This window comes from Elgaria multicarinata, chromosome 3, assembly GCF_023053635.1.
Source record: "Elgaria multicarinata webbii isolate HBS135686 ecotype San Diego chromosome 3, rElgMul1.1.pri, whole genome shotgun sequence".
NCBI classification, from domain to species: domain Eukaryota; kingdom Metazoa; phylum Chordata; class Lepidosauria; order Squamata; family Anguidae; genus Elgaria; species Elgaria multicarinata.
Window position 1 is genome coordinate 122,237,944 of NC_086173.1, and position 10,919 is coordinate 122,248,862.

The window sequence follows — 10,919 nt, forward strand, 5'->3', positions numbered from 1 at the left end:
AATGAAATGGAAATGGAAATTACCTTCTGCCCTGGTGCTTTATTCCTTGGCTGAGGTTTCCAAACAGTTGCTTCAGCTCACAATGTTTCTGCAGCTAGTTGCAAGTCTGAGCTTCCAAGTTGCCCGTCGTCCTTTGAATCACTTGAGACATCCAATAGGACTGCCACGGAGTCCTCTTCTGTGGATTAGTTCATCTTCGCTTCTTATACGGTGCTGCCTTTGGACCCATTATGCAAATAGCAGTGAGGTGTGGTATGTGATGTGATGTGTTCCCCCTGCCCCCTTCTGATGATGTCAGTGATCTGAGATTTCTGTGCATGTTAAAATATTGACAGATGTGAGCTGACCTCACAATGCCAGAGGTTGCTGGAAAAAATATTTTCAGAAAATAGCATAAAATGTGAATGAGTTTATGTCCAGAGAGAGGGGGGGGGGGAGGAGAATGAAGTGTTATGAGTCAAGCCCAAAGCACATCTTGAGATGTAAGAGGTGAAATAAGAAAAAAAATTGGTTTACAGCTTTTCTGTTGGAGGATTTTTATTTCTATTGCACATTTTCAATGCCTTGGTCACCTGTGGCAAGTGAAATTGCCGCTGGGTAACTAAGCAGTGGCCCACAGTTCCCCGATGTGGAGTGCACCACCACCCCAGTCTAGTATTGTACAAAGGAGAGGAGTGGGCAGTTTGTTTTTTAAATGCACACACATATATACATGAGACACACAGCGAGAGAGCTGCATATTTTATATACATGTGTAAATTGGTGCTGCTACTTTCATGCCAAAACATATGCTTTTTATTTTTAAAAAAACTTTTTCTTTTATGAATATTAATGAAACAAAACAGAAAACAAATCATGAAGAAGAATGAAAACAGAACAAGAAATTACATGCATATAAATATCAATGTTCCATCAAGTACAGCATTTTTAAAAAAGGCAGAAGATTATTTGTAATTTTCAAGAAAAGCAGACCAGAAAGCCATATATTTATCCATTCGCAAGTAGTGCCTATATACCATGTGTTCAAATGTTGATAGTGTTATTAGGTCTTCAGTCCAAAATGTGTGTGTGTGTGTGTGTGAATAGTGTGCATGAGAGAGAGGGTGGCCCACCCACTTTAGGCTCTGGTCATTTCCACTACTGGCGTACGGGTCCTGGGAGGTTGACTGGATGGCAACTCAGATCTGTTTTAAATCATGCGATAAAACTCTGCATCCATCTCTGTTAAAGCTCTAATTAGAAAGTTATATTAAGTATCTGCTGTTTTGTTAAATTCAGTTAGACAATGTGCTGATTTTGAGATGGTTAAAACACTGTTACTTCAGGATCTAGTGTTGGCTTTGGGTGTCAAAAGAAAGAAATTAGTATGTGCCACAGAAAGATGGCTGTCATGTCCATTTCTCTTTTTGTTTCATTGCAGACTTCTAGTTCTTTTGGAGGTAAATATCTAGATATAATAAACTTTCCTTTTGCTAACACCCTATTCTATGGCCCCCACCAAATACTATGGTTTTAAACAAAGTATGTAGATCTTGCAAAAATATAAAATTAGCAAAATTGTTGAATAATTTATCTAGAGAGTAAAATGTGGTCTCTCTTGGTGTGGAATTTGGGGTTTCTATTTTCTCTACCTTTTTCCCAACTGACAGCCCTACAAGGGACATATTTAGTGGAACTGCACTTTAAGTCCATGTTCACATGCAGGTGTTCATTGCCTGATAATTAGCTGCAAGATCAAGCATGTCTGAACACATTGCAGACCAAACATTACAGATAGATGTTTCACGATACTGTAAACACAATACTTTTTAAAAGAAGCAGTTCATACATTTGCCTGCAAGTCATCAAGAGCTAGTTTACATACTCACCAATGCAGCCATCTTGTAAATTTATAGCTGAGCATCAGTAATGTGAGTGACCCCTCCATATTTGGTGTGGGCTGTACATGTGAGTGTCCAAGAATCTAAAAATGGAGTTTCTTTCGCCACTTTTTTGAGATTAAAGAACAGGTGGGATCAGCCATTTGTTTTGTACCGCTCATAATGTCATACAGATTAGGAAGGAGGTTGTGCATGCAAACAGTGCGCCATTATGCAAATGGGGTTGCTACATTAAATTACTGAGCAAACATGCCCCACATATTGATTAATGAAGTGGAAAATCCATCTGATGTCTATGAATGTGTTTCAAATTCTTCATTGCAGTCCTATATAATCCTATACAGTCCTATATTACAGTCCTATATTATAGCCACGGATGGCAAGCAGCTGCTTTGTTTTCATGTGTGCATTAAACTTACACTGAAGAGTTGAATTGATTTTAAAGCTGTCATACCAAAGGGCGCTTTTTGGCCTTTTGAAAGAGATTCAAATCATTTCTCCCTTTTTTAAACTAAGGAAACCTGAAGGGTGATGAAAATAGGAGCATGACAGCTTCACGACTTTATAAGGAGGCTGTCATCTTTCATCTAGGTCTCTGTCACTATTGTTTACAACATTAGATATCAGGACCTTAGACTCTCAGGGTCCATATTGCTAGAAAATTGGATTGAGGCATCTGCAAGCTATTTTACGTTGTCGGAACAGTAATAAGAAAGAAGAGTACCCCACTGAAACAAGGGAGGTGTTGACACAGTATAAATTCAGGTGGAAACTACTCTTCAGTATTGGGGACTAGAGCCATACTGCCATTTTAAGAATGTGCTGTAAACATTTAAGAGACGTATTCATCACCCTCCAATGAATGGGCTGGTCGTGAAGAATTTGCCATGCAATGAAGGCCTAGCATTTTCCATGGTGAGCTGATCTACTCATTGCAAAGGGTTCTCGATAGCATCATAGAAAATGGTAAAAAGCTACCATGGGATAGTGACCAAGCACACAGGCTTTCTAGATAAGTATTGCACAGCAAGCTAAAAGGATAGGGCCAGATCCTTAACTGATGTGAGCGAATATCATTTCAGTAATTTTCCTGGAGCTCCAACAATATTGCATTCACTCAAGGTTCTGACTTTCTCCTCCATACGTTTGTTGAATACATTGACCTTCTGCATGGAATCATGTGCTCTATTACACTGTACATGTGTTCTGCAGGAGGGGGCACAGCCAATGAGCAAGTTACTGCTGGGGTGGGTGTATCTTGGCCAACAGGAAACAATTATCCCAGCTTCTACTGCCTTAAAGCTCCCAGATGTGCAGCATTCATGTGTGGCATGTCCATGATCACATGTTGCTTGGCCAGGTGTGTGCCTATCCCCACAGATAATTCAAACAAAGGCAGTTCCTCCTTCAAACCATGGGGTTTACAGGGCCCAGACAAACACTCCATTCAGAATGCTGGCTAGTGCCTGGAGTGGTCAGTCAGTCACAGGGGAGGGGGAACCTGGTGACTCAGCAAAAGGCTGCAAAGTCTGAGAGGATGGCAGGATTTGGCAGGCTTTAGTATGGGATTGGCTTTCTGGGATCATCTAACTTCCAGGACCAAGAGTATTCTCAGCAATTAATGGTGTCAGTCTCCCCACTCTCTTTGTCCAGTGGCCCCAGGGGTGCAGGAAGTTGAAAAACTAGGCCCTGACTGGCTGAGCTCCTGATCTGAGCTTTGTGGTAACTGATGTCAGGCAAGCAGCAGCAGATATTTTCTTACAAACACACAGAGAGCTCAGTTTCCATTATGTGATCAAGTTAGAGTCAAGACAATTATGCTGCATCTTGTGACAGCAGCACAATGGAGTCTGAGGGAAATAATTTTACACTGCACTAAATGAAAGTGGGTATCAGGAGATGGGAACCAGTGAGCTGATGTATTTCTATAAAAATTCCATTGAGAAAGTAAGATGGGTCGGTTAAATTGTTAGTGGTTTGACTGGCAGTTTCCAGCAAGGTTTGCTTGATTAGTTAATGAAACCAAGCATGTCATCTAAATTTAAAAAATGGAGGATGTTTTTATCACGTTTGACGGCTTCAGTAATTCTGAATGGATTTGTAATTTACTCTAATTTTCCTTTCACTCATCACCAAGGTTCTAAAAACTTTATATTTAAGGCTGTTTAGGTTTTCTCCTCTTTATGATGGCCCATAACATTTCCCGCAATAATGATGGTGATATCATAAAGAGTTAGCTGCTATAATCTTTTTGTTGGAACATTTGAGGCACAATCCTATGCAAGTTTAAACAGAAAAAAGTCCTACAACTTCCAGCATTCCCTAGTTTATAACAAAGCCTACGCACCATTTCATTACTTTCTCTCATTTTCTACTTAAAAGTCTCCAAGAGTTTTATTTTACTAATGATACAGTAGACTCCGTTTACTTCCCAGTCTGTGGCTAATTTTTCATAAACAGCTTGTGCTAAAGCTCTTAGGTGGTGGTTTCTCTTTTTAAAATGATATTGTGGTAATGGGTGGCGGTTTTGTGTGAGATCACAAAGGGTAGTATGCAGAAGGGTAGGATCAGTTAAGTTATATATCTAACACAGAGCATACTAATGAGTTTGAGAGAGAAATGCTTCTTAGGAGACAAATAGCTGCAATTGCAGTAATCATGGAAAAATGAAAGGAACAAACTGATTTTGTTTCATGTAATAATAAACTGAAAGGGTGGAGTGAAGAAAGTCAGAAGTTTATTATGTAATGTGAATGAGTGGAAGTATAAGTGCCAATATGAAATATAAGTACCAGTATGTATGCATGTATATGTGGCAATGTAATTGTTTTTAAATTATGTACACAATTGTTGTACTTGGAGTTTCTTCCATTGTGGCTCCTATGAGTCTCTCTTTATGCTTCTAACATGACATTTCCCTCTAGGCAGATTATTGTCATGACCCCCAGCCCTCAGCAATTCCCATGTGCACCAGAGGATTCTGATGAGGATAAGGCATAGGCTACATTCTCATTAGTACGACACTTGGGCTTTATTCAGGGGACACAGCCCTAAGTCAGAGGATGAGTTATGGGCAGAACCTCTATCTTCCAAACCTCAGGCTTCAAAATCAAGAAATGGCCCTTTAACAATTCAGTCAGCTTCTCCAGGGAGGGTGGAGCTGACTAAATTTCAGGTCTTCTCAACCTACATAAAGTTTCAGTTGGCTTTAACTTCCTGCTGAGACAATATCCTCCTATTGTCCTAGTAGGAGAAAATTCCAGCCAGCAGGACCCACTTGGAGCTCTCCAGGCTCCTACTTTCTTTCTGCATTGAACTGTATTCTTGCCTTAAACTTGTTAGCAGCTTACCCTGTGAGCCTAAAGGGACCCTGGACAGGATTCTCTCTCTCTCTCTCTCTCTCTCTCTCTCTCTCTCTCTCTCTCTCTCTCTCTCTCTCTCTCTCTCTCTCTCTCTCACACACACACACACACACACACACACACACACACACACACACAAGTTTTACATTGCAATCCTACTTAATATTGTGGGGAAATAAAGTGACAGATTGCCCATCACTTTCAAAGCCCTGCCAGTGTGTGCTGCCAGGGCAGGACTCACTTGTTTGGTGCCACACAGTTTTGTTTTAAAAATGTCCCTGCCCAATAGGGAAAATTCGTAATGCCAGCTTCAGGATGGCATAGGAGGACTGGATCTGGGGGCTTCCACAGCACAGGAAGAGGCTGCCCCACCCAATGACATCCCATTTTCTGGCCGTCCTCCGCCTTCCACTAGTGGGAGATGTATACCCACAAAGCACTGTGTAGGCATAATTGGGGTTTAAGTGATGGACACCCTTTCCATCAGTGAAACTCTTCTCCACAGGTAGAGGATGATCTCCATCCCATCCAAACCCCTCTCAGATGGCCCGGTGAGGGTATGATGATTGCTCTGCTTACTCTGATCTGAGAAGGTGCTCTAAGAATGCACCATCTCTTTTTCATAATTGGAAAGCACTTTTTCTCTTTTGAAGTTCAGAATTTCAAGAAAAGTTGCCACATACAATGATATGATTGCAACCTATTCCATTCTACCGAGAGTTTAAGTAATTTGCCCAATATTCTGTGGAATTTTCCTTTGTAAAAAGAAGAAAAAGTAAATAAAAGAGTATATTCTCTTGCTATTCTGTCTGTTTCTCAAAAATGAATATTTCCTGGTAAAGCAATGCCTACCAGCCATCTCCTTGCCCTGCAAATCATATTCAGGTCACAATAGTGGTAATGTGGATAGAACTGTGCATCCATTTGATTTCTACATGAAAATGTACTCATTCAATATCGTCCTATATACTAATGGAGAACTCAATTCTCTGAGTGCCATATAGCCAGAATGGAACTGTCTACACACGAGGGAAGTATCAGTAGGGTTTGCAGATGAGAGAAAAAAATGTAGTTAAAAAAAATCTAAAACAGTCCAAAGAACACTGAACATGCTCAGAGGCATGGAATGCTGATTGACTGTTAGGGTGTGGAAAACTGGGTAGTGAAATGCACTGGTTGGTGACTCTGCTGTCAGTGGAGTGATGAATCCGCTCTGGGTTTCAGTCAGAACCAGTTAGAATTCTAAAGGAGCTATCCGAATTCTGACTGGTTCTGACTGAAACCCAGAGCAGGTTCATCATTCCACATCATTCCTTCACTGGTGGAATAGAATATTTTGTAAGAGGACATGGCTGGCAGGAACCCTGAACAGGAGCAATCCACACTGCAACATTTTGTGAATGTTTTCCGTTATTGATTTAAATAGTAAGGAGGCATATCCTCGTGGCAGAGTACATATTTTGTATGCAGAAGGTGCCAGGTTCAATACCTGGGTTTATTTATTTATTTATTGCATTTTTATACCGCCCAATAGCTGAAGCACCCTAGGCTGTTCACAAAAAAATAAAACCATTCAAAGTATAAAACTAACAGTATAAAAAACATAGAATCACAGAATAGCAGAGTTGGAAGGGGCCTACAAGGCCATCGAGTCCAACCATAAAAGCACAACCAGGACATCTTGTGTATTTTCTCTTCCTTTCATGCCACTGATGTAATCCAAATTTGTAACAGGTGTCTGGGGGGCAAATAGGCTACTAGAAATGTTTATGACTAATAATTTCTGTGAACTTACTAACAAAACTGAAATAGTGAATCCCATTCTAATACTTGCACTTAAAAAAAAAAAACTCAGAAAATACCACTAAAGAGAAATGTGAAGAGTTCAACATGGCAGACTTCAAAAAAGGTTAGGATGTCACATGAGTGTAGAGATTAAACACATTCATAGCTTCAAAGCAGTTGAGAATAAAGAGTGAATTTAACAGAGGCACATATCAAGTCACAGATGCCACAAATAAGGATTTACAATAAGGCATAAACTTGGGAATGAAGCTGATCAATTAGTTCAAGATAGTGGCAGATCTGCTACTCCTTGAGTTTTCAAAGTGAAAGCTGGATAACTTCTCCATTGGAAGCTATTAGGTCTGTTGGGATGGTGACTCGGAAGGAGCAGCCCACTACAGCAGAGCTGTCTGGAATCCCCACCACCACTGGCATCCTTTCTTGGAGATCCGAAAGCACCAAATGCATGGAGGCTCTAACTGGTTTTCCCAGTCCCGTACTACTTCTGATGCCTCATTGGGGTAATGGCATTTAACAGAAGAAGGGGGATTCTACACGTCGTACTGAGGGCGCTTGCATGCGCCCCCAGTGCGCCCCCAAAGCGATCGTGTAGCTTGCCTGTTCGAAGAGATGAGGAAGAGGCAGAGCAGGAGGCGGCTGGGGAATCCGGCCACGTCCTTGCCGCAGCCGCCCACCTACCTCCTCGCCGGCCGGGTCGGAGAGCTCGGTGGAAGAAGGCAGGGCGGAGAGCGGAAGAAGCTCTCCGACCCGGCTGGCTCTTTCGCCGGCAGCAGGAGGCCGGCGGGGAGGTGGGCGGCAGCAGCAAGGACGCGGCCGGATTCCCCAGCCGCCTCTTGCTCCGCCTGTTCCTCGTCTCTTCAAACAGGCAAGCTACACGATCGTTTGGGGGCGCACTGGGGGCGCATGCAAGCACCCTCAGTACGATGTGTAGAATCCCCCAAAGTCACCATCAGCATCAGCAAAGTCCTCCCCGGTATTGGGGACAGTTGTAAAAATCCAAGTGTCTTTCTCTCTCCATGCACCAAGTACATTTTTCTAACCAAAAAGGGGGATCCAGGGCCCAGCAAGCTATACAGAGCCATGTAGTCACAACTTCTCCACACCACCTTCGTCGTTGCCATTCTTGGTACCTGGGGGAGGGGCGGTGCACAGGAGCTGAGCAACCTATAGTTTGACAAAGATGTCTGAAGAGGGGGCTCAAAAAAAGAAAAGAAAAAGAAAACCTAGCCAAGATCCTGGAAAGCCATTGTCCACCAGAACCAATGACACTGATTTGCCGTCAATGAACTTCACATGTGCACATTTGAATAGTCACAACTGTTTGATTTGTTTAGTGGTATTTTACCAATTCAGTAAAATGAGTTTGATGCCTTCCTTCACACGTATGCATTACCGTGAGTTTTGAGAGGCTTCCTCTCTGTGCCAGGACACCGTGAAGAGGATTGTAATTTAATTCTTCCTACTAATTTTCTCTTTGCATGGGGCTAATCAGGGAGACAATGTGGAAGACTGTATTTATGCATCGTGGGTAGTACACTCACTCTGACATCCATGGAAATAGATCCATAAATAAATTTACACCAAATGTAAAAATGATTTCCCTGTAGAAACTATTTCCCCCTAGAACACTGCATTGCTCAACTGACTGGTACCCACTTCTGAACCTTAACCAAAAGAAATGTAGGGCAATAAATACTACTGTGCCACCCTTTCTTCTCACTAAGTAAAGATCACATCATAAGACATTTCTGGGAAGACCATTTCTTTTTTCCGGTCAGACCTGTCAGTTACTTTAGATCCAGCATTTAACAACTGGAGGAAAGACTCTTTTTTCTCCACTCTGACCCGTAATTAGCAGCCTTGTTTATCAAGAAAAGACAACCAGGCTTTCGCTGGATCCAGAATCTGGCAGTTTAGAATTATAGACAATAGTTTGAGACAACAGTGGTAAGATCCAGGAGCAGGAGGCAACTAAGGGGAGTGGTGAGACTTTATTTTGGAGAGGGTGAAGACATTCATAGCCTTCGGTATATCCCTGAACCCTCGGACTCTCCGACCGTCATCAGATGGGGGGGAAATCATGTACATTGATGGTGCTATATAAATAAATAATAATAATAATAAAATCATGTTTCCCTACTGTCACTTTTCTGTCCCACAATAGGGACAAGCAGCTCTCTTTCTTCATGCAGGGAAGAAAGAGGAAGGAAGGAATGACCAAGTGGCCCATTCAGTGAGCATTTTTATCGAGCTGCTTCTCCTGCACACAGCAGGAAATTGCATCAAGTTTCTCTTTAATCAAAAAATAGGATTTTCTGGGTCTTATTTTGTCACAGAAAAAAAGAACTGAAGGAGTGGGAGATGCATGGGAGGCTGATGGTGTCATCAAAAGGACCTGCAAACACCCATAAGTGGCCAGTAATGAATGTGCTATAAAACGCTTGTCTGATGGCACTCTTAATGTCATTTTCTGGTTCCTCTGACGTATTTCTTGATCCCAGTCAGCATGGGGCAAGAACAAATCAATCATTTAGAAAACAGGAGCAAAACATTTTCCTCAGGTTGTTTCAGTTTTGTGTTAGGGAACAACGTTGGCAAACAACACTGCTTAGCACTGAATTTTCCTTTAACCAATGGAGACTGGTTCCTCTGATGTCAGTGGGGTGGTGAATCTGCTCCAAGGCACCTTGGATAGCTCCTTTAGAGTTCTGACTGGTTCTGACTAAAACCTGGAGCAGATTTACATCTCCACTGACATTGGAGCCACTAGCCTCCACTGCCTTTAAATATGAATCTCACATCTATCTGCAAATAAATAAATAAAACTGGCAGTAGTCACCCAGCTCTGAACCTTGGGGCTCATTCTGTTGTAGCTCTGTTCTCTTTGCAGATCGCAGCAATAGTTCAGTTCAGTAAATAATCCAATTCAGTAGCTTTGCAAACACAGAAGTGTAAATCCCTTAATATCTTGAGTTTCTTGAAACTAATAGGATCCCCTTTGAGAAAATTTATCTACGAAGACAGTAGATATTCTGCCTCCTGTAATAAATAGGAGGGCTGTAGTGAATGAGATGAGGGTATTAATTTTATGAGCAAGGGAGCTCTTAATAGAATTACAGAGCAAATTCCTCACAGAGCACAAATAAATTGGCTTAACTGTTTACATCCATGCAAAGTGCAGGACAGGCTGTTATATGTGTGGGTGGGATGAGGGGGAGAAACATCTGTCAATGGAACTGCCTTTATTCACTGGCATGTCACTTAAGGAAGCTAAACTGATTTACGTTTTAATGAGAAAGAATAACCAAGATACTGTGGCATTAATCCTCCATTTCACTTCCCTGACAGACTTTTCCGTAGTAAACAGCATATTATGAAGTCAGCACTTGACACACTTAATTGTATGCTTAAAAGTCAGCTTAACTCACTGTTTGTTTCAGAATTAAAGATCTTGGCAGATCTCACTGAAATGATTCTTTATTCTGTCTAACTGTGTAGTATTTATACATGGTCATTTGTATGGATTTTCAAGCCCATGGTGCTAGAGAAGCCCACCAAGAAAAATGATAACTTTCAGGAATGATAGCTTCATTAGGTTGCGCTTTGGAGACAGAGTTCCCAGAAAGTAGATTTAGTCCATTAAGATGAAAATCAGAAGTGTTCTAACTTCAGATTAGAAGAGAAAATGCTAAGGGTGAAATTCTATGCATGTTTAGACAGGAGCACAATTTCCTATGATTTCCAGGATGCTCCAACCAGCATAGGTGGCTGAAGGGATGCTGGAAGTTGTAGGACTTTTTTCTGTCTAAATATGTATAGGATTCTACTCTAAAACGCTCTGTTTCCAAGAGGTATGTGACCAAAAGACACT